The sequence below is a fragment of the Acanthisitta chloris genome, unplaced genomic scaffold, assembly GCF_000695815.1.
Source record: "Acanthisitta chloris isolate BGI_N310 unplaced genomic scaffold, ASM69581v1 scaffold16003, whole genome shotgun sequence".
In the NCBI taxonomy this organism is placed as follows: Eukaryota; Metazoa; Chordata; class Aves; order Passeriformes; family Acanthisittidae; genus Acanthisitta; species Acanthisitta chloris.
The window spans coordinates 1-25,523 of record NW_008663439.1 but is presented as its reverse complement, the minus strand read 5'-3'; the positions used below and the strand labels follow the sequence as shown (position 1 = coordinate 25,523).

The window sequence follows — 25,523 nt, the reverse complement described above, 5'->3', positions numbered from 1 at the left end:
TCCCCAAGCTGGTTTTACCTGAATGTAAGAAAACTCTGAGGGTTGCTTTGCTCTTCCACTTGCAGCGAGGTCTGGCAACAGAACCTTGCCAAGTACTTGCCAGTAGGTGGGGATCATGCAAGTGAACTTGAAATTACATCCTCCTTCCAGTGGGGAAGATATCTGTTAGCGTGGAGTTCAACCTCGTTTACTTCCAGCACATGGGACAGGGTTTAACGTGAAAAAATAACTTGGCTCTTGTGGTTTTCTCCTTGAAGCAAAGTTTGTGGACATAGGACGCGCTCAGACATCTGCCAGTGATTATTAAGAAACAAGCAAATGTAAATTAGTTCCTTAATTTTCTTGTCTGCTGCCGTGGTTTTGCATTTTAACTTTTTGGCATGTGGTGATGCTCTTCTCTGTGCAGCAGCATGGCATAAAATGACAAGCCTGGCCTGAAGTTACTCCTTGGTAATGCGCTTCCTGTATAACTTGCTGGTATGGAGTGGTGGGTTTGGCTGAAGCTGAAAAGCAGGAGCATTGAGTCATGCTACTAGAAAAGAGGGGGAGCCCTCATTTCTGGATGCAGGAACCGGTAACTCAAGTCTCCACTTGCCAGCTGCTTTTGTAGGTAACTGTGCCCAGCTGTCTTGGTAAGCAGCTTGTGGAGCATTCTGGTGAAGAGAACCAAGTAGCAGCTAGAGCTGCAGAGGAAGAATGGCTCCAGAGCATGGGTGCAGGAGCAGGAGCAAGCTGTGCACAGGGGGGAGCGTGGGGAAGAGTCATCGGCTATTGTAGCTTACAGTACTGCTGAAATAAGTGCTCATCACATGGTATTCAGTATTAATTCACACTAATGTGGTGACTCCCACTATAGCTTAGTCCCAAAGAGTCGATTTGTCTCTTCTACTGTCAAAAGTTGTCTCTAGTGAACAATCTCTGCAGCCTGAATAGCCCAAAGAACAGCAAGGAAAGAGATGAATCCAGGACACAGCCCTCTCCCAAATGGACTGTTGCAATACATTCCTGTTTCTTGTTCCTTCTCAGTGAGACTGGTTTTGCATTACTGTGCACATTTGTAGCTTCCATGAGCATATGTGAGCTGTCCCAGCTGAATGCTGTTGGCTGTGATGGTAAAGGTGTCAGCAGTAACCAGGACCTTGGGAGGAGTGTTTGTAGGACCCACAGTGAAGTGTGTCTGCAGCGTTGGTGTTAGATTCCCATGTGGACTGATGAATTTGAAGGCTTAACCTGGATGGCTTTATGCAACATACAGTGTGGTTGCAGTGTAGACACAGCTGGAGTACAACTCACAGCAGTCAAAGGTTAAAGTACCAGTGCTTATGTTCTTAGACTAGAAATGAAGCTACTCTAAAATGGGAATTTTTAAGAACTGTTGCAGGACAAAGGAAGGGTGGCACCACCTGTCTCCAGTATTCAGAAGGATCTCTTCTGCCATCTATTGCCATGTACAGCTCACCACATGCCTGTATGGCTGAGGAAAAATTCTGTCCAGTCTCAGGTGATACTTGGGGAAAGTAGATTTAAAAGTGTCATTGTCTTCCTCATTGTCCAGATCCTATACTTACTTATAGAGGAATAATGCTTTGGTCCTGGATTTATGGACAGCCTGTAGGACAGTTGGTATAGTGGGATTTGATGACAAAGGCAGCTAACTATATGAAAACAGCTTCTTGGGAGCTTCATTCAGGTGCCATATCCTCATCTGGACACACTCCCACTGCTTCTTCTTCCTGGGCAGCAGGAAGATAAACTCTTCTGTACACTGGCAAGTGGGATGGGTGGAAGTGTTTGAGTATTTGGTGGTCATTTATGTATTTAAATCGAAATTGACCTTTCTCCAGCTGTTGGAATATGGGCTGGAAGCATCACATTGTTGAGATACTTGAAGGTAGCTGTGTGGTTTTGTAATTGTGATGTGCCTGAGTTGCACTGTGGTAACTCAGGGTTCTGTTTTGGTTTAAGCATGATGAGAGCTTGTGACCCTGCCTACAGGGCTGCAGTGCTGCAAGTTGTGTGTGATAAACATGGACTGTTCTTGCATCAGGTCCAATTAAAACCAGTTGCAGCAGTAGGATGAGGAGATCCATGCTTCTGAAGAAGGGCTGCAAGTTTGACTTATAGGCTTTTGGGTTATTGCATTGTTTCATGTTCCTCTTTGTTTCTGTGTATCCTGAAGTCTATGGAGGGCACTCAAATTCACACTGGGAAATCCTACTGCTACATCAGGGTAGTGTCAAATTTCCCTGCCTACCATGTTTCAGGACAAAATCCCAGGGCATTTATCCCTGTCAGGTTTATCTAGACCACTGAAACTTCCCGGATCCATAGCTGAAATCTGAACTCAGTGTTGGTTTTCTACAACTTCTGTAAACTGTCTAGTGTGGGCCTCACTCCAGCAGTCAAGGTCTCCATACCTGAGTCATTGTGGCCACTTGTATATGCGATGTGGAGTACGTATGAGGCTCAGGTATGGTGTCTGGAGTTGTCCAGTTCCTCTACAGTTAATGTGGTAGGGGATTGTAAACAGTGCCCAGTGGCTTTTAACAGCTCCCGCTTCGCCTGATGCAATGTAATACGTTGTTTGAATAGCCAGCTATTTCACTTAGTAGGTATGAATATCTCTGCTAAACTGCATGAAAAGAGGTGGGTTTGGAGACTGCAATTACCTTCTTGTGATCAGTGACCATGCTCAAGAAAAACAGGCAATTTCAGAATTAATGATAATTTGTGCAGTTCTTAGCAAAGAAAATTTGTGTCCAGCTGTCATTAAGCATATGGGTTAGCTCAGTTATTGTTAATTGAATGCCATTCCCAAGCACTGTTAGCTGGAGAGGAGGTTCTCCAACTGTTTTCCACCTAAAACAAACACTACCAAAAAACCCCCAAAACCAAAGGAAAATGTGCATCCATTTGTTGTGGCTAAAGTTTTAGAGCAAGTGTTGTTTATGGCAATGTGCCCTATTAGGCTGAACAGTCAAGGGCTGAATGGAGGTGGGCTTAGTATTTTACCTTCACTTGAGAATTTAAGGCTAGCTTAAAATCATGCTGTTAATTTAGGCCCAATTTTGATTTATTGTACCACAGAAGGTAAAAAAGATTGAGTGAATAAAGGTCTTAGTAAAAATAACTTCTGAAGATTGTCACGTTCAACCTTACTGGAATGTTTAATTGACTTGAAGAGTAACACAGCTTCTTCTAATCATATGGCAGGATTAAGAGTTATACTCTTACCTGGTAATACAGGTCTGGGTTGTGTCTTGGATCGCAAATTATTTTGAATGAGCCACTTCTTAGAGTGACGATGTGCTTTGCACCTGTTACCTGCACTTGATATCTGAAAGGATGGGAGCAACCAGGTCTCTTAACTTTTAGTTCCTTCATGGTACAAACAGGTGTGGAGACATAGATGCTGACTGAATATCAGTTTCCACTACTGCAAACTTGCTGGCAGTAGCAACAGAACCAGTGTGTTGTTAAATGGGCAACAATTACCACTGATATGGGCAAAAAATATGATCCCACAAACTTAGTAGGATGTGTGAGAGAAAATGCAGTTCAAAGGACTCCTTCACATGCCTTCTTTCTTCCTCTTGGTGTGATGCCATTTATTCACCTGACAAGGTAACTCGGGACACAGTAGTTGCAGTGGAATGAAAATACATACAGATAGAAATAGTACTACCAGAGCCAACATTTGCACTAAAGTGTGCTCCGGGGAGAGCCAACAAGATCTCCTTGTATTCTGAGGGCAGGTTTTTTCACCCCATTCTTTTGCTTATGCAAGCAATGTTACCCTCACATTTGGAGGGGGAAAATGTTTCATATAAATTTTGGCAGTGCTGATGTAGACAAGTTGTTGAAGTCTGGAGCTCTGTTCTCATGAACTGGTCTTCCTCTAGAAAGTTACGATTGGGAGGAGGGTATGTCTTGAGCTTGCTCTCAGGATTGAAAGGATGAAATGTAGCTCAGCCATGCTTCCTGCTGGCGCCTGTGGTGGTGATAAAGATTTCCTGTTTGCCCCATGAAGAATCATACCTCCAGCAGCAAGTTTTGCATGCTCATCTTGGGCTTGCCTAGAAGTGCCTGTCATGTGGTGGATTTTGTTTGAGGTGGAAATTACATGCTTGATAATCATCTGATTTCCAGCAGACACCTGACTATTAAAGCCTAAATTACTTTTTTGATTTTTTTTTTTTTAAAAATGAGGTCAGAACATGTCTACAGCTTATCACTTTCACATAAGTTTACCTCAATAAATGAAGCTGCGCACATAAACAAATCTTTGCATACAGGCATGTTGTCTTCTAGATCAAGTGTCATGTTGTACAGTGCGGTCACACAATGTATACATTTGGTTTATCAGCTCTGATGTGACCAAAAGATGCTGCATTTCAAACCTGATCAAGATGAGGGGTAGAGGCAAGTAAACCTCAGAGATAAGTATTTCACTAAGCCAGCCAAGTGTCATAGCAAGGAAGCAAATAACCCAGATATACAGCAGGAGGGAAACTATGATGGTATTAGCACAGGATGGTCAGCACAAAATCTGTGAGGTGGAATTGCTGTCCCTGCCAAGAGCCTTCCCTGTAATAGTTTCTAGTGACTGATGGAAGGACAACTGTAGTGCTTGACTGTGACTGTGTGTAGCTATATGGAACAATCAGGGTGAAACAACAGTATGGGAATAGTCCCACAGAGCTTAAGCACAGTTGTATCCATGCAAGGACAAACCCGTGAAGAGAAAAAAGTAAATACACAGTGCTCTGAATTTCTGCTGCTCAGATTGTGAGGCATAATACTGAAGGAGTTCAGGAGTTCTGGGAACTGCAAAGCCTAACTGAGCAAATACAAGAAACCCAAACTTCCTCCATTTAAAAATGTGTTTTGATAGAGGATGGTCCCTCAACAGCTAGCCTTAGATCAGCCTTAGGCACTAAGCAAGGCTGTATTCCTAACTATCTACACAGTGTTTGGTGACAACTAACGGCAGCTCACACTTCTTATTAGTCGTAATGATTTTAATGGCATAAAAGTAAATCTGTACAGATACTTACAGAATCACACAGAGTCAGAATCAATTAGGTTGGGAAAGTCCTCTGAGATCATGAGTCCAACCTGTGAGCTAACACCACCATGCCAACTAGACCATGGCACTAAGTGCCACGTCCAATCTTTCCTTAAACACCTCCAGGGACAGTGACTCCACCACCTCCCTGAGAAGTCCATTTCAATGTCTAATCACCCTTTTTGTGAAGAATTCCTCCTAATGTCCAACCTAAACTTCCCCTGACTCAGGTCAAGACTTTGTCCTCTCGTCCTGTCATGTTGCAGTTTCTTGAGAGGAGAAACAGCCAAAGCAAAATAACCAAATACGATGCTGCTTGTCAGAAAGATGAGAGGCATCGATTCCTTCTCTTTAGCTTGCAGACTGCTTGCTAGCAGCTCAGAAAGTGAAAAGCACACTGCATTGAAAAGGGAAATGGGAATTAGTCACAAAACCATCCCACTCAAGCAGCTACTTAAGCTGTAGTTCTGGTAGCGTTTGGAAATCTAACTCTAGTGGTGCTGTTATAAAGACAAAGAACATACACATCAGGCTGCAGAACAGCAGGAAAAGACACAAGCAAAAGTGGAGTTCAAGAAGTAGCTGAAAGGTTATGAGACCAAACAGCAAGGAAATACTGTAGCACATATTAAGCAGGAAGTTCTGTGTGAACTTGCAGATTGCTGGAGATTAGAGAATGTTTGAAAAAGATAGTTTGTTTTGCAAATCTCCTCCCAGCTGAGATGCGTAGTTATGAGGACTACTATGACTATGATTCAACCCCAGAATTTTCTGTGGATAGGTTAGTATGAATACAGACATATTACAAATCTGACAGTGCATATTGTTTTTTGTGATGTTTTACAGTATGTCTGCTGTGCTTTCACTTAGTAGTTATGGAGTAATAAACTGAAAAGAGTCAGATTTTTGTACCGATGTACAACTAAATGTCACATACTGATAGTTTAGTACTTGACTTGTAGCTAAGACAGCATGCACTGTTATCTAGAGTATTAATCTTTACTAAATTTAACACAGACCACTTTTGTGTAGTGTTTTTTTCCTAAACGTGAACTTTTCTACAAGCTAAATGAATGGTGCTAGAATATTCTATTTTAAAATACATTCTGAAGTATTTTTAGCTAAGAGAAACTGTAGTGTTTTGATTAGAAGGAATGCAATTTGCTTAAATATGCAACTAAAAATAAGTTCTAGTCCAGAAAAGCTTCAAAAAAGTGTATTTTGTGTTGAGAGAGCAATGTTTTGTAGCCTAGTCTGAGTTTTTACACTCGGGATGTTTTTGTTGTCGAGTTTTAGTCTCTGGGTGTAATTTACTGTCTCAGACCTAAACAGTCGGTTCAGTAGAAGAGAAGCATACCAACAGGAGGTGAGATTTCCTCAGGCTGAGGCCTTTTTTGAACTTCATGTCATAGGTAGGTGTTTAAAGTCTCTCAAAAGCAGTAGAAGGAAAATAACATTCTGTTGAGAGAAGGTGGTTTGCTATTTATTTTTAAATAGTCTGGATATTTCTGGCCGCGTGTTGGGTGTTCGCATGGCGTTTAGAATGTGGTATTATTTTGAGTTCTTTCCTCATCCTTTTCCTTCTTGCGAAGATTTTTTCTGTTTGCATATTTGCAAGCCTTAGGTAGTATATACCCTTTCAGTGAGGACAGTGTGAGCAATTTGTTTTGAGGACGGAAACAGGATTTCTGTTGTTCTTTCTGCCGCTCATGCCAATCTGTCACCTGTTGCCAAATTCATGCTAAATAGGTCATTCCAGCAGAAACTGTTGCATTAAGAAGCAAAGGACAAAGCCATGCTGGTGGTGTTACGTGTTTAAACAATCATAGAATCCTTTGGGTTGGAGAAGGCCTTTAAGATCATTGCACCCAACCGTTAATCCAGTACCGCCAAGTCCACCACTAAATCATGTCCCCAAGTGCCACCCCATGAATACCTCCAGGGGTAGTGCCTCAACCACTTTCCTGGGCAGTCTGTTCCAATGCCTGACAACCCCTTCTGTGAGGAACAGTATAGACCTCCCCTGGTGCAGCTTGAGGCCATTTCCTTCTGTCCTGTCACTAGTTATCCAGGAGACCGATCCCCACCTGGCTGCTGCCTTCTTTTAGGGAGTTGCAGGAAGCAATAAGGTCTCCCCAGAGCCTCCTTTACTCCAGGCTAGACACTCCCAGCTCCCTCAGTCTCTCCTCATCAGACTTGTGCTCCAGACCCTTCACCAGCTCTGTACCCTTCTCTGGACACACTCCAGCACCTCAATGCCTTGATTGTAGTGAGGGGCTCAGAGCTGAACACAGCACTAGAGGTGCAGCCTTACCAGTACTGAGTACCAGGGGATGATAATTTTCCTAGTTTTGCTGGCCACACTGTTTCTATCTGAATTCTAGGTAGGCAACATCACGCACACAAAGGGTCTTTCTGAACACTTTTATCACTTGGCCTGTTCTTCCTTGCTCAGAAGTGGTGTGTGAGTACAATGAGTAGCTATGCTTCTTCTGGTGTAACTGTAGTGAAAAGGAAGGCTACATCCTTCTTTAGCAGCAGCTTCACACTTAGATTGGATTAAGTGTAATGTGAAACCGTACCCGAAATAATTGGTTTTGTGCTGCTACAGGTTTTCATGGGGACATAAGAGTTTATTAAGGTGCATACATGCCTTCACAAGGAACCAGCTTTACCTGTTGCCCATGTTTTGAAATACATATGTTTTTCCTTTGAAACTGGTCTTATTTACATAAATCCGGAGCAAAGGTTGCTTAAGACCTTGTCTTTTGTTTCCTAATCTGGATGCCTCATCCTAGTATGTTGTTGCTACAGAATAGCTTGCTTCTTGCTGGCAGCTCACTCTGTATACACCCTCAGGCATTGAAGTAGAAGCCTGTGGAGTATGTGCCTGTCCATCTGAAGAACAGTAGTTGGTGCAGAAACCTAAAGGATGCTGCAGTCACAAAAGAGTGCCTTCATTTACTAGTGTTCATAAATAGAATCAGTGATGCTTGCACGCTCTAACTGCTCAGGGTTTTAATAAAAGATGGGTATTTTCTAAGGAGGTCTGTTTTTATGACACTGGTGAGCTCAAACCAAGCAGGTTCTTCAGTACAGTGATCTTCAGCATTGGTTTGAGAGGAAAAGAATCTCAGACACATCTGACCATATAGCAATGAGTCACCGCAGGCTCACAGGGGGCACAGCAAAAGTTCATGGTCATAACCTGAAGTTGAGTGAAGGGAAGACCTGGCATTTTGCTTTCCTTGCTGAAATGAAGGGCCCCCGTGGGTAGGGAAGAGTAGTGGAAGAGACTGATGCTGCCAGGCCAGGCCTCATACCCTGCAGGGATTTGTTTGTACTGGAGAAGAATGTTAGCAGAGAGTATACTTTCACCAAATCAAAAGTACTTCCATTTCACTAATTCATTTCACATCTGTGCCAAACTTACAAGTCATTCCCTAATCCTGTTTCAATGTTGTGGAGAATGCTAATAGGGATACTGCAAACTGGTGTGGATGATTCTTGCTGCAAAGGGTTAATTTTGTACCATGAGACAGGCTTAACCTTTACTTTTTGGGTTATGAGGACTTTTGGGTGGTGGTCCTTCTCACTGCTTATCATGGGTCACATGAGATTTGAGCAGGTACAGAGATGTGAAGAATGGATGGGTGTATGTTTTTTAACAGCCCAGCTGATGAAGCACATCAATTGGGAAAAACTGCTGTACAGAAAGCAATGTTGCTTACTAACCTTCATAGTCTGGTTTTTGCCGAGAGAGCATATGTTTTGTGCATAACAGAAGCCAACACAAAGCGTTTTTCTCTGGCAGCATATATGGTTTTGGTGATAGCAATGTAGTTGATTGAAATTAAAATCCCATTCATCCTGTGCAGGAGTCCTCAGTCTACTTGAAGGAATGGGACTTTGCCAAGCATTCTGAGCAATTTCGGGGGAGATACAGGCAGATCTATGCAACACCTTAATTCTGGAAAGATAATAGTTCATAGATATGAGGAAATATATGTGTTCAATAGTCTTTTAGTTCCAGTTCACAAATTATAAGCACCATGATAAAAAACAATTATAAACGTTATGTTATTTTTTCCATGAAGGAGAGGAAAATAAACAGTAAGAATGGCTGGTATGTTTTGTTGTTTGGGGGAGTGGGCATTGGATAGTGAGGACTTGGACAACTTTATGCAGTTTTAGGTGGAAAATTGCTGAATGTTACTTTCATTCTCTGTTGTCATTAGGGGACGTGTGTATATGCACAAAACTGCTAGGATTTTCAGTTTATTTTTGTTTGCTAGTTTAGTCACAAAAGTTGCAGAAGTTTAAAATACAGTAACAAACCTTATCTTACCCAACTATTTGAGGTTAATATCCGTGACAAGGCAGAGGTTTGCCAATTATGTGTTTCATCCATACTGAATGATAACTGTGCTTTACTTAAGTCACAACAGTTAAGCCTGCAGTGGAGTGACAAGACCTGGGTTTTCCTTCAGTGTTATTTGATATGTTTCAGCTTGACATTATGTAAATACTCTGCTATTAGGGAAGAAAATGACATAAAATTGCATCCTTTCTCAACAAGGTTTTAAGTTCTTTCTGTAGCTTCTCTCCTTTTTGAAGCTGTAATAAAGATCATAATTAGAATCCCAGTTGCTTAAGTGAGAAATTAGCATGTTCTTAAATGCTGAGCTGAGCCAGGTTCCCAGTGAGACCCCCTCCGGGTATCTGTCCTGCCCCAAAGCGCTTTCCCTAATACCAATTTACGTTCTAGACATATTAAAGAAAATCATATTCATTGCTACCTAGCAGTTAATCAGAGCCTTCAGATGGGCTTGAAATAATTTGCAGCCTGACTGCCAAAACCACCTGCATCCATTCATTTCCTACAGCCATACCCGGGTGTGCTCTAAAACTAATCAGAGTGTGTCAGTCTGCCCAGTACCAGGACTGAACAGATTCACTCTGTGCATGTCCTTCATTCTTAAAATGTGTCCCAAATACTACTTAACCCCACTGCAGACCTCTTACCTTTCTGTCTTCTAGGCTGTGGCTAAGCAAACAAAAATTTAATGGCTTTAACCTGATGTTTTCTCGTCAAAAATATCTTTTCCTAAAGGTTTTGTTTTTGTAGAACTGGGTGCTATCATATATACCTTATCTATTAATATCTATTTTATAATGGAAATAAGATTCTAGCAGATTGGAATAAATTAAAACCTAATTGGGGCTAAAATAAACCTAATTTGTAAATTTAATTAAAAACAGAACACTAACACTTAACAGAAAAAGATATTTTCATGGTACAAAATACAGATTTAATTTCCAAATAAGCGGATGGTAAACTGTAATTGTATGATGTGCAAGAAAACATTCAGAACATATGAAATAGTAGTCACAGATTTTGCAGTCAAGATGTTCCCTTTCTGGTTTTCCAAATTGTAGCAGAAAACACCAAAGGGTAAAACAACTACAATACTGTTTTCACAATTGACCCAACTATGGATATGATACTGGTGGGAGATGGATTCAGATCTCTGTCTCTCTCTCTTCCCCCCCTTTTTTTTTTAATGGTGAATTTTTATTTCTCACATCTCCTGCAAGAAGTTCTGCCTAACATGCTTTTGATATGCTCTTGTTTCCACAGGCCAAGGCTGCAAGCACAAAGGAAGTTTGCTCAGTCCCAGCCAAACAGTCCCAGCACAACTCCAATAAAAATAGTGGAGCCGTTGTTACCCCCTCCTGCCACTCAGATTTCTGACCTCTCCAAAAGGAAGCCCAAGACAGAAGATTTTCTCACTTTCCTCTGTCTTCGAGGTAGGTGTCTTGCAGCAGCCTTGGGGGACAGTCTCATTCACAGAATGAGCTGTAGTGGATAGACAAATGTACTGGTGCTATGCTTGAATGTAGTGTGCATTTCGACTCAGCAATTTGACTGTACCTGCAGCAGGAGTATTCGAGTTCATGGTTCTAAAGATCCTAAAATGAGGCTGGTAATAGTGCAAAAGGAAATTTCTTTTATGCTTGGCACTCTGTTATCCTGAATAGGTTTTTGTCTAGCTCTCTAAAGTCCTCCTCATCCTCCTTTGTTTTGTCTGACTATAAACTGAAGAAGTGCTTAACTTGCCTGAGTACTTGTTCCTGCAAGAGGAGAAATCTAGTTGGAAATTCCCCTTTTCTACCTACTCACTGTCCTTTATTGTTCAATGTGAGTGCGACTTTTCATCTCACAAGGGGTGGAGGGTTTGCCATTATTCTTGGCTGCCTCAGGAGCCACATTGTTCCTGTGGTGATAATTAAAACAGGTGAGCTCCTCTGTTCTGCAACCCAAGTACAAATGAGGCATCTGAAATTGTAGAGTGAGATACCTGAATTAGCTCACAGTAACAGGTGCCTGAGCCTGACTGGAGCTGTATGGCATGTCTGGGATCACTGAGTTGTGTCTGCAAGCCTGCATGTCAGGCTTGGGGACCTGAGTGTGAGGTACAGCTGACTGTCTAGATTAAGCTAAAGAAAGAGATTTTACCTGAGTGGTCATTTTTCTTTGGACTTTCCATGGCCATGTGTCCCAAGTCATGTATTGACGACAGTTTAATCTCCCAGTTGTTGTATTAGCTCCTGTGGTATGTTTCTCTTCTGACAGCTCTGCCTCCCCATCCCTCTAGTTAGTCACTGCTCTGACCTTGATATGCAGGAATTACGCCTCTTGATGTTGTTTTGTCCTGTTACCTGCTGAAAGGGTGTGCATTTGTTACAGACAGGGCTTGTGTGCAAAAAGTCTTATCTAGTGGGTTGAATCTGTCAAAGCTTGTGTTTGAGTTGCCTTTCCTAGTGCTGAGGTCTCTGTCACATCTGTGACCACCCGTATCTTCTGCTGAGGCTTTCTCACTTCAATGCAGCATGGTTTGTTTTCTTTTTTTCTTCTTTTCTGTGAGGTTTTAGGCTAGTGGTACCTTTAGACTGGTTGGTAATTTATCTGTCTTGATTCACATCCAGTATGGAACCTCCACCCTGTTGGGACTTCCGGTAAAGTTGATGGGTGGAGGGGATAGAGCTGGGTGATTTGCTAGTTTTTGCGTTTGTTTAAAGGATTGCGAGGAGCAGAATCTAATGGAGTTTAAAGTGGCATCACGGTCCTCTGAAATTTAATCTGTGGAAATGTATTTCTAATTTAGTGTGCTGTGAGGTTGATCAGTCTGTTGGCAGCATGTCACTGCTGTGATCTGGGCCAACTGCCACAGTTGTTGGTGGGAAAATTCAGATGGGGGTTGTGTGTGTGTATGTGCGTGAGCACACATGGCTGCATTCACACACTTGTTTCCACTGCTTGCTAACTAAGCATGTGTTATTTATAGCTTTGAAGGCACTTGCACTTACAGAAAGGCAACTTATGCGAGGACGTCACTTATCTCCATTTTTATTTCCTACTGTTTTAGGATTCTGCTGTAACAATGCAAATGGAAAATATGGGTACTTTTGTCCTATTCCAGTGCTTCATGTTGTTGGTGTTTTGTGGTGGTGTGTTTTTTTTTTTTTTAATATTTTAATTAATGGCTGTTTAGCTCTTGCACCTGTAATTTTCTTCTTTGTTATTCATCTGTGGCATAATTGATGTTTTGTACTGTCAATTAAGAACTTGCAATTCATTCCTAATTTCTTCAGTGTGCAGTAGTGCTCATGTATTTCAGACAACACGTGCATTCAGACGGCAAGATCACGATTATGGTTATGTTAAAAACCACAAGGGAAAATCTGCTCTGAGTGCCACACATGGCATGTTCTTGGTCTGCTTAAACAGGCTGAAAAATAGTAGAAAGGGGAAGCTGTCAGCTTTGTGTTTCAGCACCTCCACAAGCTTATTGCTCCATCACCCTTGTATAAAGCGTGAAAAGAGCCAGTAACAAAGAGGCAGGGAAATCTTCTTGGACATGTGCTACTTGGATGCTCCTCTGGAGGAGCAGGGGAGTGCTGTGGCTTGGAGGGAGAAGGAGTAGGGGTGCTCAAATCAGTTTTAGCATGGCTCTGGCTTCTGTGTCTGAACTGCTGTGTCATTCAGGAGGTCCTGGCTACCTGAGATCATGCTCGTTTGCTCTCCTGAGAGGTTTAGCTCCAGGTGGTTGTCTCTTTAGATGTGCCTGTTGGGAAAAAAAAAAGGAGGTGGAAGCTGGTTCTTAATATGCTTGCAGGGAATTAGTGTAGCACCCTGCTGGTGCATCCAGCTCCAGAAATATTCCTTGAGTGACTTTCCTGGGCACTAACAAGGCTTAGTTCAGTGTTACTCTTCTGGTGATACCTAGTGAGCTTGGAGAGAGAAGAGCCAGCAACTTGGTTAAACTCTGCATAGGGAAGACTTGTGAATTTTTAAAATGGATTTGTTTTGATTTGGAACCTCTGTGCTATTGTATATTGAAGTGCTGAGGGATTCAAAATTGTTCACATGGTAGGACATGTGCTTGTTCTGACTTCTCCCCATATGTGTCTGTCCAGCCCTGGCTGTTTGCACTTTCATGATGAAACGTGACATGCCAACTGCATGGAAATAAGAGCACACTCACAGGGTCTAAGTTCTGCGCTTCGAAAATTGTACATGTAGTAGTGATAAGATCCAGAGCAGTAAATCCCCATGTTTTGTTTATTTTGTTGGATCTTTTTAAAGTTAGGACTATCTTAGGTTTTAGTCCTTCAAAATGCTCTGGTGGTATAGTTCCTGCATTTCCAATCAAAGCTTTTTTTTTTGGCCAGGGAGTCTTCTCCAAGGCCAGCAGGAAAGCAGCTTTGTGATCTTGTCTCTGTCCTTGTCCCACCACACCCAAGAGCAGTGTCAGAAGCACAGTGTAAATTCATCACACCATAGAATCATAAGTTATTAAAGTTGGAAAAGACCTCCAAGATTATGCAGTCCAGCCTTTGACCGAATACCCCCATGTCAGTGTATACTTTCATTCTGTGTTTTTAAACAGAGAAACTTAAAAATCCCATCAGCACTGAAGTTCACTCTTCATTGATCTTAGGGATTTTGTGTTAAGTGGGAGCAGCTGAATTCTGTGAGTGATGGAGCAGTATTATCATGCAGCAGTGTGGAAGAAAGGCCCCTGACATGCGTAAGGTCCCATACTTAAGAGAAGAAGTCCCACTTACCTGTCTGCTGTGTGTAAGAAAATTGAATTGGAAAAAATGGAGTGATTAAAATAATTTATATTTCCCTTCCCTCCCCCTCTCTTTAGCATCCTGTAGTTTCAAAGGAAAATCATGTAACCAAGATGACCTGCTTGGTTTCATTATCCAGAATACTAAAGCTTTAGACATATTTTAAATTAGTTTGTTTTTAAACTCCTGATTTGATAATACAGTGTACTAATTACTTCTTAAAAGGTAAGTGGAGCAGAATGAAAAAGCTGTAACAGTTGATGAATATCTGAGCACTCTGGAATACATCTCACTGACCTGACTTGGCAAGGTGCCTCTGCTTTCTACTATTCTAAAATCCTCCTTTATAAAAAAAAGTTTGTTTCATTTTGTATATTATTAAATTGTGACCTAGAATTTCCAACACAAGAAGGAAGGGAATAGCACAGATATCTCTGAAGTGTTTGTCTGCAGTGTTCTTATCTTTAAATAGCTTCTTTGAAGGAGCCTGTATGCCCTTTGCCAGAGGCATAATTAGTATCTTTCCGCAGTGTGTAGATACCAGTGTGTCATCTCTGTGTAGTTGTACAACGGCTTCCACTTTTACTCTATTTTCTGCCTCTGATCATATTTTTCTTAATAGCTTCTGTTACAGTGCATTTAAGTTACCTTTGTTCTCTGTAATTATTTACAGGTTAAAATATTGCCAGTCGAATAATATCAGGCTAAAGGAGGAAGGAGAAACAAGTCCCTGTGAGCAATAGATCTTTGGCAAAAGGTGATAACAGGAAGGCTGTGATTAGGAGACTACATTTTAAGAAGTTTTCCCATGATCAACTTTCTAATTAAGCCAAGCCTCTGGGAGTTACATGCTAGAGAATTTCAGGGCTTCCTAAATAAAGATGGTTTAATTGAGATCTCACAAATTGAGTTTTCAGGCTCTTCTATTCTGCAAAACGTGTGATTGTTCGTTTTCTTTGAGTACTGCACTGACTTAATGATCTGATGATTTATTACAATTGGGCAAAATCAAAGTAGAAAATTTCACTGTAGCACGTTTGCCTGAACTTCAGTAACTTTTAACTCTCGGTGTCCCAGTCCTCTCACAGTTTGTTCTTAAACAGGTTTCTTATTCTTTTTCACACCTGTGTTTGGGTGGTAGGCTTGTGTGCCTTTGATCTCAGTCTTCTTTTGAGTCTTGATAGGAGAGGTTGACTGTGTCAGTAGATATATGCAGAGATTTTCCTTTACAAGGGGAGAGCCCCCCAAACCAAAAACTTGGGAGCTCTTAATTTTGGACTTGATAGAACTATTAATTTGCATAGCTTTTAACAAGGCAGGAGGTATGTTTGCCTCGTAGTTAAGTATCAGTAGGTACACTGGACTTCCAGAGCTGGTGATGGCATCAGTCACGTTCCTGAAGCACCAGCCTTCTATTGCCACCGTGGAGACATGCTCACCATGTCAGAGTAAGCAGATTGAATAGCACAGCAACTTGGTTAGGCTGGAAGCAAAGCGGCGAAATGCTGATATTCTTCAAAATTGTGAGCCAAGATCTTTGCAGTCTGGGTTAGTTTTTATAATGCCAAAATAATATTAAGACATTCAAGCATACAATAATTTGTTTCAGATAGTGGAAGAAGAATTGCTGTTGATAGTGTTAAGAAATCATTTATTATTTGAAACTAAAATTTTAGGACAGATTGAAAAGACAAGAGTGAACTGCAGGGTGTTGAATCTTAACCATTTAATAAAAATAAGTTTGCTTATAGTAACTGTAATCTCACAGCTTCTAAGTTCTTTTTCAAAGTTAGGATTAGTATTGAAGTGCAGAATACAAGACATTTCTCATATGTACAGCCATTTAGGCCACCTGTGGAATATGCTGCTCTGAGCAATTAAGTAGCTCTTATGGTGGTTGAGGACAAGAGTAATTTAGTCAGTGTTGGCAGGGAGAAGTGAATACGCAGGCTCACAGCGGGCAGCGCGTGAGGTACACAGAGCCTGGTGACCACCACCATGGCATTATTCCTTCCCAGAGGAAGGGAGTGCTTCTGGAGGGGCCTCCAGGCATCTAGTTGTAGATGCATCTTCACATCAGCATGTGCCTGCTGAGAGATTTAAGAGGTGGGAAGGGGAGCTGAAACAAGATCGAGTATCCTGTGTGTAGTACTACAGCTGAATCAGTTTTTTCTTGCTCTTCCAGTTTTTGGGCTCCTTCCTGATGTTAATGATTCCATTATCTACCCCTGCAAAAAGCCACAGGATGAAGTTAACTGATTGAAATGGGAGACTAATTTTGTGGTTTAGCCTTTGTATTTGCCACAGACTCACTCCGAGTCTCTCAGCAAGCTGCTTAGTTTTTTCTAGAATGAGGATACATGTTTAACTCTGTTCAAGACCTCACTGACCAGGTGGGCAATGTCAAGTATTCTGGCAAAGGCAGTTCTGCCCTTCATCCCAGCCAGAAACCTGTGAGCTTGCTTCTGTAACCTGTGAACCTACCGTAGGTTCAGTGCTTCTGAAAACACTTATTTTGTGCTAGGGGTGGGGCCCAGGATCTCATGGGTGTGAAACACAGCCTGGTAGCTTGTTGGTAATGGCACCGTGGTGGTTTGAAACTTGCAGACTTGTCTTGTTCACCGTGGAAGGGAACATAAAGTTGAGGGTTGAAGTTTATGTGGGAAGGGTTTGTTTTGAGAGTCACTGTAAAATCTAGTCAGGTTAGTGGAGATAAAATCCTTTGAGATTATGAGGTATGAATTGCAGATGTGAGAAGCACTGCTTTGGCTGTTTTAATATTGAGTAGTCTGTTACTCTAGTGTGTGTTTTGTTAAGTCTGGAAAGTGAACCTTTTATTTTTTTTCTGCGGATTCACGCATTTCTGCACCCTTGCTCCATTTCCCTAGAAAAGGAACAATTTTCTTTGGCTTTTTGCTTTCAGATCTACTACTTTGAAGAACAGGCTGAGAAGAAAATGGGTTTTATGTCACTACAGTAGCCAATAAGTTAACCATGACACTAGGCACCTTGTGATTCATACAATGGCAGGGGAGAGAAGAGTTTAGTTTGAGCATTGGTGTGTTAGAGCTCTGTTTTATTTCTGTATTTGGGATGGCCCTTTCCTCCCTCTTGTTCAGGCACCAGTGAGCTCCCTCTGGGGCTGTTCCTGCAGGTGGAGTCAGTCAAGTGAGGTACAATTGCTCTTTCCTGTAGAGTTTATGCAGTTCGTTCTCCTTTGGCCTTGCTTGGTAAAACCACCATAAAGTGTGGGCATAAATTACATTATTTTGCACTTCAGGGACTTGACGTTGTCCTGCCAAATTATAATAAGTAGGACATAATAAATGAGAGCCAGGCTCTAAATTTTAAGCATTGAGATGCCAGCACATCAGGAGCATTTGAGGGGCAAGGTTTTTCCACCTGCAAAATGGGTCCGTGTGTCTGAGAAGCTGCCAAACCTCTGGACACAGCTCATTGTAGGGCTTGGCATGCTGTGTGTTTATTGGGGCAGGCTTAAGTCCCACATACCTTGACCTGCCTTCTGCTTAAATCATTCTGATTTCTTAAATTGTTTAAGATTTTTCCAAAGCACATCTGGGTTATGTTTAATTGTTAGGAGGGGAAAAAAAAGAGAGGAGCTGGAGGGGGAATTGGTGTAAATAATTCATGGAGAAGAATCCTCCAATTTTGCAGAAACCACAGCCCAAATTACAGAGAAGACTTTTGGATTGAGATGATTTTTGTTGTGGTTGTAACATACCAGGGTTTGAATCCTGTCCAGATGAAAACATTTGGTTTGTACTTCAGTAAATATTGCAGAAACACTGCCAGCTAATTCTGAAGAGTAATGAAATAGTGTTTTTGGCAAAGCACATGCACTTTCCATACTTCTGATTCCACTCTTCAGATCCAAATTCAGAGGGTTTTTTAGTATGTTTAGCTAGTCCAAGACAAAAGTTAATGTAATTTAATGAGAAACAAAACGTACAGTAATTTAGGAGGGAAAATTACACATTTGTCAAATGAAAAAAAAATTTAATAACCTCATTAGTCAAATAAAATGGCTGAAAAAGAGTATAGTTTATTCTATTAATCAGGCACTAGCTGCTGAGGTCAACGCATCTGTATGTACAGGCTGAGTAAGCATCAGTTCTGCCTACTGTTTGTAGCAAGTCTGAATTTTGCACATGCAGAGGGTAACATCTTTCCAAGAAAACTGCTATAGGCAGCACCATGACTTACAAAAAACATATTTTATTTTGTACTTATTGTTGTACAAATTATTATAACAGAGGACATGAAATACATTTGTCATCCTTTCATATGCATTAGGCCACACTTTCTGTGTAGTTGTGGTAATCGTTTTTCCTATATAGTTAGGTTTGCTTTTGTGTTGCTCTCACAATGGGAGGGAAGACAAAAATACTCGAGAGGATTTCAATAATGAAACTGCAGATACTGATGGAAACAGTTGCCAAACATACTTCAGACCTAATTTTTTAGAAGAGTTGACTGTTTTCCCTGTTTGTAATAATTCATAGCTCATTGTAACTATGATGAGTGATTTTTAAAAAGACAACTCACCATTAACGATTCTCTCAAAATTTGCCACACACAGTGGTATCTGATCACAGGAGCAGTAATTCCTGCTTTGGTATTGGCAAGGAGAGGGTACCTGGGGTTGTGTCAGCTGAGTGAGCTTTCTCTGTGGCTTGCAATCCCTTAGTAGTCAGCCGTGGCAATTTGTTAGGCTTCCAGAATTGCACTACAAGGGCCAGCATGGCAATTTCGCTTTTCCCCAGGGATTTGGAGGAGGGGAGGGGGATGGGAGGATCCCTCCAGATTGCTGGCTGGCCTTGGCCATAGCTTTTCTGCTCTCCATTGTGGGTTAACAGTGCAGTACTTGTTAAGCAGGAAAAGTGAGTGGCATGTGTCCAGATCAGGGCAGCAGGTCGACTGCACTGTCAGACAGATACCTTGTATTGAGCAGTTTTAACAGGAGTGTCCTTCCTGCTTTGCTGTTTTTGTTGCTATATAATGTCAGTAATTCTTTTAGTATCTTACTTCTCCTGTTGCTCCTGCAGCTTGTGTCCATCTGCTAAATTACCTCTTGCCACTCACCTCTTTCTCCAGCCCCAGCACATCAGAGGTCCTCCCTTTTGCACTGCTGCTGCTCCATGCCCTTTCTTGTTAGTTTTGCCATGGCTTCTCCTTCCTTCTCAACATGTTGCAATTGCCTCGTCCAGATCTTTGGTGATGGCACATGCTTTTATGGAAGTATTGATGCAAATAAAATCATCTATCTTGAGGGGGGAAAAAAGGGAATTTAGGAATTTTGTGCCTAGACATCATTGGGACAGAATGTAAAATGTGCAGCTCCTACACGAGATTGGAAACATACTGTGTTTCATGTTTTGTTTAATAACATAAAATGATATATTGTGCTACACATTCAATAAGAAAGAGCGTGCACAGAAATTTTCCAAATCTTTTCTTGAGAGCTTGTAACATTACATTACAGTTACAGCTTTTATTAATGGACTTTAATTTCCTTAGTCTGGGATTTTAATCTGAATCAGTTCCCTGATCCGATTCACCACATGGCCCCACAAAAAAACTATACTGCCACAATTGAGGTGGTGGCACAGAAATAAGAACAAGAGGCCAGATGGAGGTAGATGTTCTGTAGACCATTTTTGATGCCAAGAAAAATGTCCACACAGCCACCAACAGTCTAGATGGTTCCTTGTAGGAAATGTCTTCTAAATAATTGGTGAGAAGTCAAATTTAATTTCTAGGTTGCAATCAGATTTGCTGAGTGAATGGGCTTTTCAGGCACCTGCTGATTGGGTGCGTGGCAGGGTGTGTTTCTCAGTGTGGAGGGCTGCTCCCCTGCACTTCCCCTTCAGCCACTGCAGTGCCCATGGTAGCAGCTGCCTCCATGACTTGGGGGCTCCCAGCACAGAAGGAGACTTGTAAAATTCAATACAGCCACAGGCTCTCATAACTCCTTGCAGATTTTTCTGCTGTTTTCTTGGGGATGGAAAGCGAGGAAGCAGGGAATTATATACCTAGTGCTGAGACCTGGCAGGCACCACCTCCCAGGCACAGATGTTGCCCTCTATCCGGAGTGTTGCAACTCTTCTCTTTTGCTGTTGGTTATTAATTAAATTCTAATGTCGCTTTTTAGGTTGTCCTCAGTAGGCTGTGAGAATCACACCTTGGTGCTGGGGAGGGCAATAAGAAGAGGAGGGATGATCTTCACTCTTGCTGCCTCGCTGGCAAATACATGCAAGAAGGAACCAGTGTAGCTGCCCCATGGGTTTCTGTTGCTGAGTGTGTCCAGGCAGAGACAAAAATGTGCAGAATAATGTTTCATAAATTGAAAATATCAAGGAAGTGCCAACAACTGTATGTTTTGTGAATGTGTGTGTATGTGTCTGGTGAAGGTTCAGTTTTCCTTATTCTCATGCCATTTTGGAGGGGTTTTATCATCTTGCTGTCATACATAATTTTCATGGTAAATATCTGTTATACATGGAGAAATCTGAGAGCAGCAACTCTCAACCAAGTCTGTAAGGAAAACCACCATGTTCTTGTGAAGAACTTCATCTTACCATGAAGGCAGACCCGATTTATGAGGAAGGGCAATATATTTTATTTGACCAACTGATACAGTTGGAAAAAACAAACCAGCTCTTGACCACACATTCTTCTTCACATCTCCAATGGTCTTGGGCATTCATGGCTACAGTAACTCTACTTAGTACTGTTTATATAAATTAGTAGCTTTGAGTAACAAATGAGGTCTCCTGTAGAGGTAGGCTGTGGCATTATATGCACATCCCTGTCTGGTCTCGGAGATGGTGAGGGATATTTAGGACAGGAATCGTTATTGTAATAAAGAAGGTGAGTAATTGCGTATCTTCCAGTCTTTTGTGGTGCAGCTTCACTCTTACAAGTTTCGTTAGTTCTTCAGTCATGAGAATTCTGAATATTGTTTCCTTAAGAGGAGTTTTAGGAAGTTTTCTTTGCTCTTTGCTTTGTGTAACCAGCAGTGCACATATACCACTCACAAACACATTTGATGTTGTCTAATAAACATGATTGTTGTTCTGTTAGCTTGAATGAAATCACAGTGCACTTAGAGTCTTGTCTTCCCTTCAGTTGCTCATAAAGGGAATTTGCAGTATCTTGAGCTTGAGTAGCCTGTTTCAGTATTTTAAACTAGTGTTTGCTCAGCCTTTTGGGCATGTTCAGTTATATAGGCTTAGAGTGAAAGTGGTTTTAACCAGTTCAGCACATAATTGTGAACAAGTTATTCAAGGCTATTCCAGAACTGAAGTGTTAATATTGAATGCAATGATAAAAATAGTTTTAGTATAAAAAGTAAGCAAGAAAACTCAGAGATTTTAGGTTTGTTTCAGTCTTCCATCCATAACAATGCTTAAATAGAACAAAAATATGCAAGTCCAGACTTTTTTCCTTTCTTTCTGTTTGGCAAGTCAAGTTGAATAAATATGTAGGAAAAGCTGGTGGGGAGGAGGGGACTAGTAGACCCAGACTGAACGCCAGCTTTTCTCCAAGGTCTCATGTTGCAAAGCACTTAGATCAGTAAAGTGAGGGTTAGCAGGACTCTCCTGTGTTATTGGATGTTGCTAGTCTAATTTCTCTGGAAATGTACTTCTCGAACAGTCCCAGCTGTCCCAGGAATGCAGTTTAACCATTGTTGTTCATAGTTCTCAATTGGAAAGAATTAAAAAATGTCATTCTGGCAGAAGATTTATGCACTGAACTTACAATGATTGAATACCAGGAGTTAGGTGAAATTTGTATCTGCTTTCAGATTTGGGTAAGACTCTCCCTCCTTTCTGAGCAGAATGACACAGTACTGTATTTTATTCTGTGCTTAAAAAAAAAGGAAAAAAGATTGCTATTGTAATAACAGCATTTGCGTTGCAGATGGTACTTTTTTGCTGGTTGCTGTTGGAAGCAACTGACAAAAAAAGCTCAGGGATGTGGAATGCTAGGGAAGATAAATCTTAGAGAGCAGATACTATATCTAGTTCTTACTTCAGTGTCTCAGAAGGATAAATTTTCTGACTATTTCTCTGATTATGACAGGGAGATTTCAGTCTGTGATTGACTATATTTTTGAGGGTTGGTAATGGTAAGTTTCTTTTACGCCATCAATTGTCAATGCACTGATGGTGTCAGACTTCATATTCTGATAAGAACTGATGCACTTGCATCCAGTTTCTGAATCCATAACCACACACTTGGGTACCTAGGTGGAAGCTGAGACCAATTTATTTGTCAGGCAGCACTGTCCTAGAGTAACTGGAGTCTTCCAGTTAGTTGCTGTTGAGACTTAAAACTCCCCTCCAAGCAGAAGAATTAATGTGCCTCTCAGCCTCTTGCCTACTACAGTTGGTTGTGTAGAGTGTAGCAAAAAATTCTAGGCTTGCATAAAATGTGAAGGTTTTTTGTTTCTGTAAGTTGCTACTACTCCCATGCTGTGAAATATGTCATCCGTCTTAATTTGATCATTAGTCTGTGTAAATATGAAAGTTGTGACATGCAAAAGCCTTTCCCCCTAGGATAACTGTATGTGTCCATGCATTTATGTCTAGGTTGTATGGATTAATACATACACTATCTCAGGGGGAAGGAATCATCATGCCCTAGGTGCTGCTGCAGTGTTCCTCCCAGCTGTCCCAGGGCTACCACTCAGACATAGCACAGGATGCCAGTGAGGAGTTTCTTCTTCTCCCCAAGGCAGCCACAGTTCCAAAGGGGCTGTTGTAGAGGCCAAGAGCAATGGTCTTTACAGGTGGGGCCTAAGCCCCACACAGCTGCTCACTCACTTCCCCTGAAGTGGGATGGAGGAGAGAATTGGAAGGGTCAAAGTAAGAAAACTCACTGAGATAAAGACAGTTTGGGAGGTAAAGCAAAAGCAGCAAGCAAAGCAAAACAAGGAATTCCTTTACTGTCTACCATTGGCAGATGTGTGTTCAGCCATCCTCAGGCAGGCAGGGCTATGTCACATGTAATGGTTACTTGGAAGACAAATGGTTTAACTCTGAATGTCTTCCCTTCTTTCTGATTGCTGAGAACAATGTCATATGGTCTGGAATATCCCTTTAGCCAGTTGGGGTCAGCTGTCCTGGCTGTGTCCTTTCCCAGCTTCTTGAGCACCCACAGCCCTGGCAGGGCAGCATGAAAAACGGGCAAAAATTCCTTGACACTGTGCAAGCACTGCTCAGCAATGGCTAAAACATTCCTGTGTTATCAGCTCTTTTTCCAGCACAAATCCAAAACATAGCCACATATCAGCTACTGTGAAGAAAATTAACTCCATCCTAATCAAAACCAGTACACTTAGGAAAGAATGATTCATTGAAGAAACAGCCTATCCCAAGTTTTTGTGCCATATTTAGGCACCCATTCATTAAAATTTAGGTTTTATATTTAAGAGTATACTGTACAGACCTGGTGGGAACAGAAAATACTCAACTCAAAAATAAGCTTTACTTAGTTTGTTGGCAGTGGCAATACCAACAGCTCAAAACCAAATAAAACATGAAATTGCTGTTCTGAAGAGCTTGAAACCAGAAGTACTTCCTAAGGAAGCACCAGCCAAATACCCACTACCTTGTGTGGTTGGTCTGTAGCCCAGTCCTCTTTGTCCTTCTGTTTTATTTAGCTCAGGAAAATAATTGAAAATGAGTCCTCATTATCCATGTCTATTGTCTCTCTTTTTTCTCTTTCTTTAAAAAAATATTGTTTTTTGTGAATATGTCGAAGGCTGCTAGGGCTCCCGTCCTTCCAAGGGGTAGACGGAAAACTCATTTTGAAGCAGGAACTGATACTGGGCACTATAACTAACTACATTACTTGTCAGCAGTATTTGTACATTTAAAAATCATGGAAACAACATGGGAAGTAATGGAGAGACAAGAAGCAACATCCTCAATAAGAGCACACAGAGAATCAGGAGGCCTTTGCTGTTTTCTCTCCTTTGTCAGGAATCTGCTAGGCAAATAAGCATCTTAGTGTCTTGGGTTTTCTCTTTGTTTTGTACTGCAGAATACAGCAAAACATTGTGTACAGTATTTGAGACCTGTGAAGCATTGTGAAGTTTAAATGCTAATGCTTTCCTGTAATAATAACCTAAAATTATTACTGGGGTGCAGATTGGTTTTTTGCTCTTTTTTTTCTTCTGTTTGGAAAAGCTGTAAACTTCTAGTTGTGTGTTAAGACTTCAGTAAGGCACTTAAGCACACATTTGAAATTAAGCATGTGCATTAGTCCTTTTCTGAATACACAAAGCTATTAATTAGGGCTTGTAACAAGGCTGTTTGATTGTCTGAAGTGTGAATAGAATGTGCTTGGGGGGGGGAGAACCTTGCTTTTCAAGCACATGCGTATCCTCTTGGTAAAAACTAATAAATAAAAAACCTCTAGTTAGTCATGCACTAGTGTGACCTTCCATCTCCAAGTCCTGCTCTTCCCTTGCCATGCATAGCACTAAAGTAAGTTGTTATGATCAATATGGTTAGTGCAGTAAGTGAATGTAATGATGCTAATGAGGCATTTCTTTATAATGATCAGGTTCTCCAGCCCTGCCCAGCAACATGGTATATTTTGGAAGCTCTCAGGATGATGAGGATGAAGAGGAGGAGGAGGAGGAGACAGAGGACACAAAACCAACCACAAACAATGCTTCATCATCATGCCAGTCAACCCCTAGGAAAGGAAAAACACTTAAACATGTACCAAATGGGCAAGGTAGGTCCTAAATAGTGCTGTTTTTAGCACCCCTAGTAAAGAAATTTATGAGCTGAATGTGCTTAAACCTTGTCCATTCTTCTGAGTCTGAGTGAAAAAGTGATGGAGTGAGATGTAGTGTCAGCATTTTGTGCTTTAGCCTGCTTCTTCTGACAGTCTGAACTCTGTGGCAGAACTATAACCACAGGACTGGAATTCTATGCATACACACACATGCACACATACATACGTGTATCTCAAGGTGGGGTTAGTCTCTTCTCCATGTACCAAGCAGTAGGACCAGAGGAAGTGGCCTCAAGTTGTGCCCGGAGAGTTTTAGATTGGATGTTGTGAAAAATTTCTTCCATGAAAGGGTTGTCAAGGCTGCCCAGGGGAGTGGTTGAGTCACTATCCCTGGAAATATTTAAAAGTCGTGTAGATGTGGCACGTAGGGACATGGTTTAGCGGTGGACTTGGCCATGTTAGGTTTATAGTTGGACTTGGTGATCATAAATGTATTTTCTGACCTAAACAATTACATGATTCCGTTTTATATATATAT

At 41.4% G+C, this 25,523-nt stretch overlaps 1 long non-coding RNA gene across 1 annotated transcript in view; it reads left to right on the top strand.

Moving 5' to 3' along the window:
• LOC103798724 overlaps nucleotides 1-24,982 on the top strand; it is a 73,922-nt gene extending 48,940 nt beyond the window's left edge. The window contains exons 3-4 of the long non-coding RNA XR_624733.1: nucleotides 10,710-10,879; nucleotides 24,806-24,982. This is a non-coding gene — a long non-coding RNA (uncharacterized LOC103798724). The remainder of the gene's footprint in view (nucleotides 1-10,709; nucleotides 10,880-24,805) is intronic.
• Nucleotides 24,983-25,523: the final 541 nt, after the last annotated feature.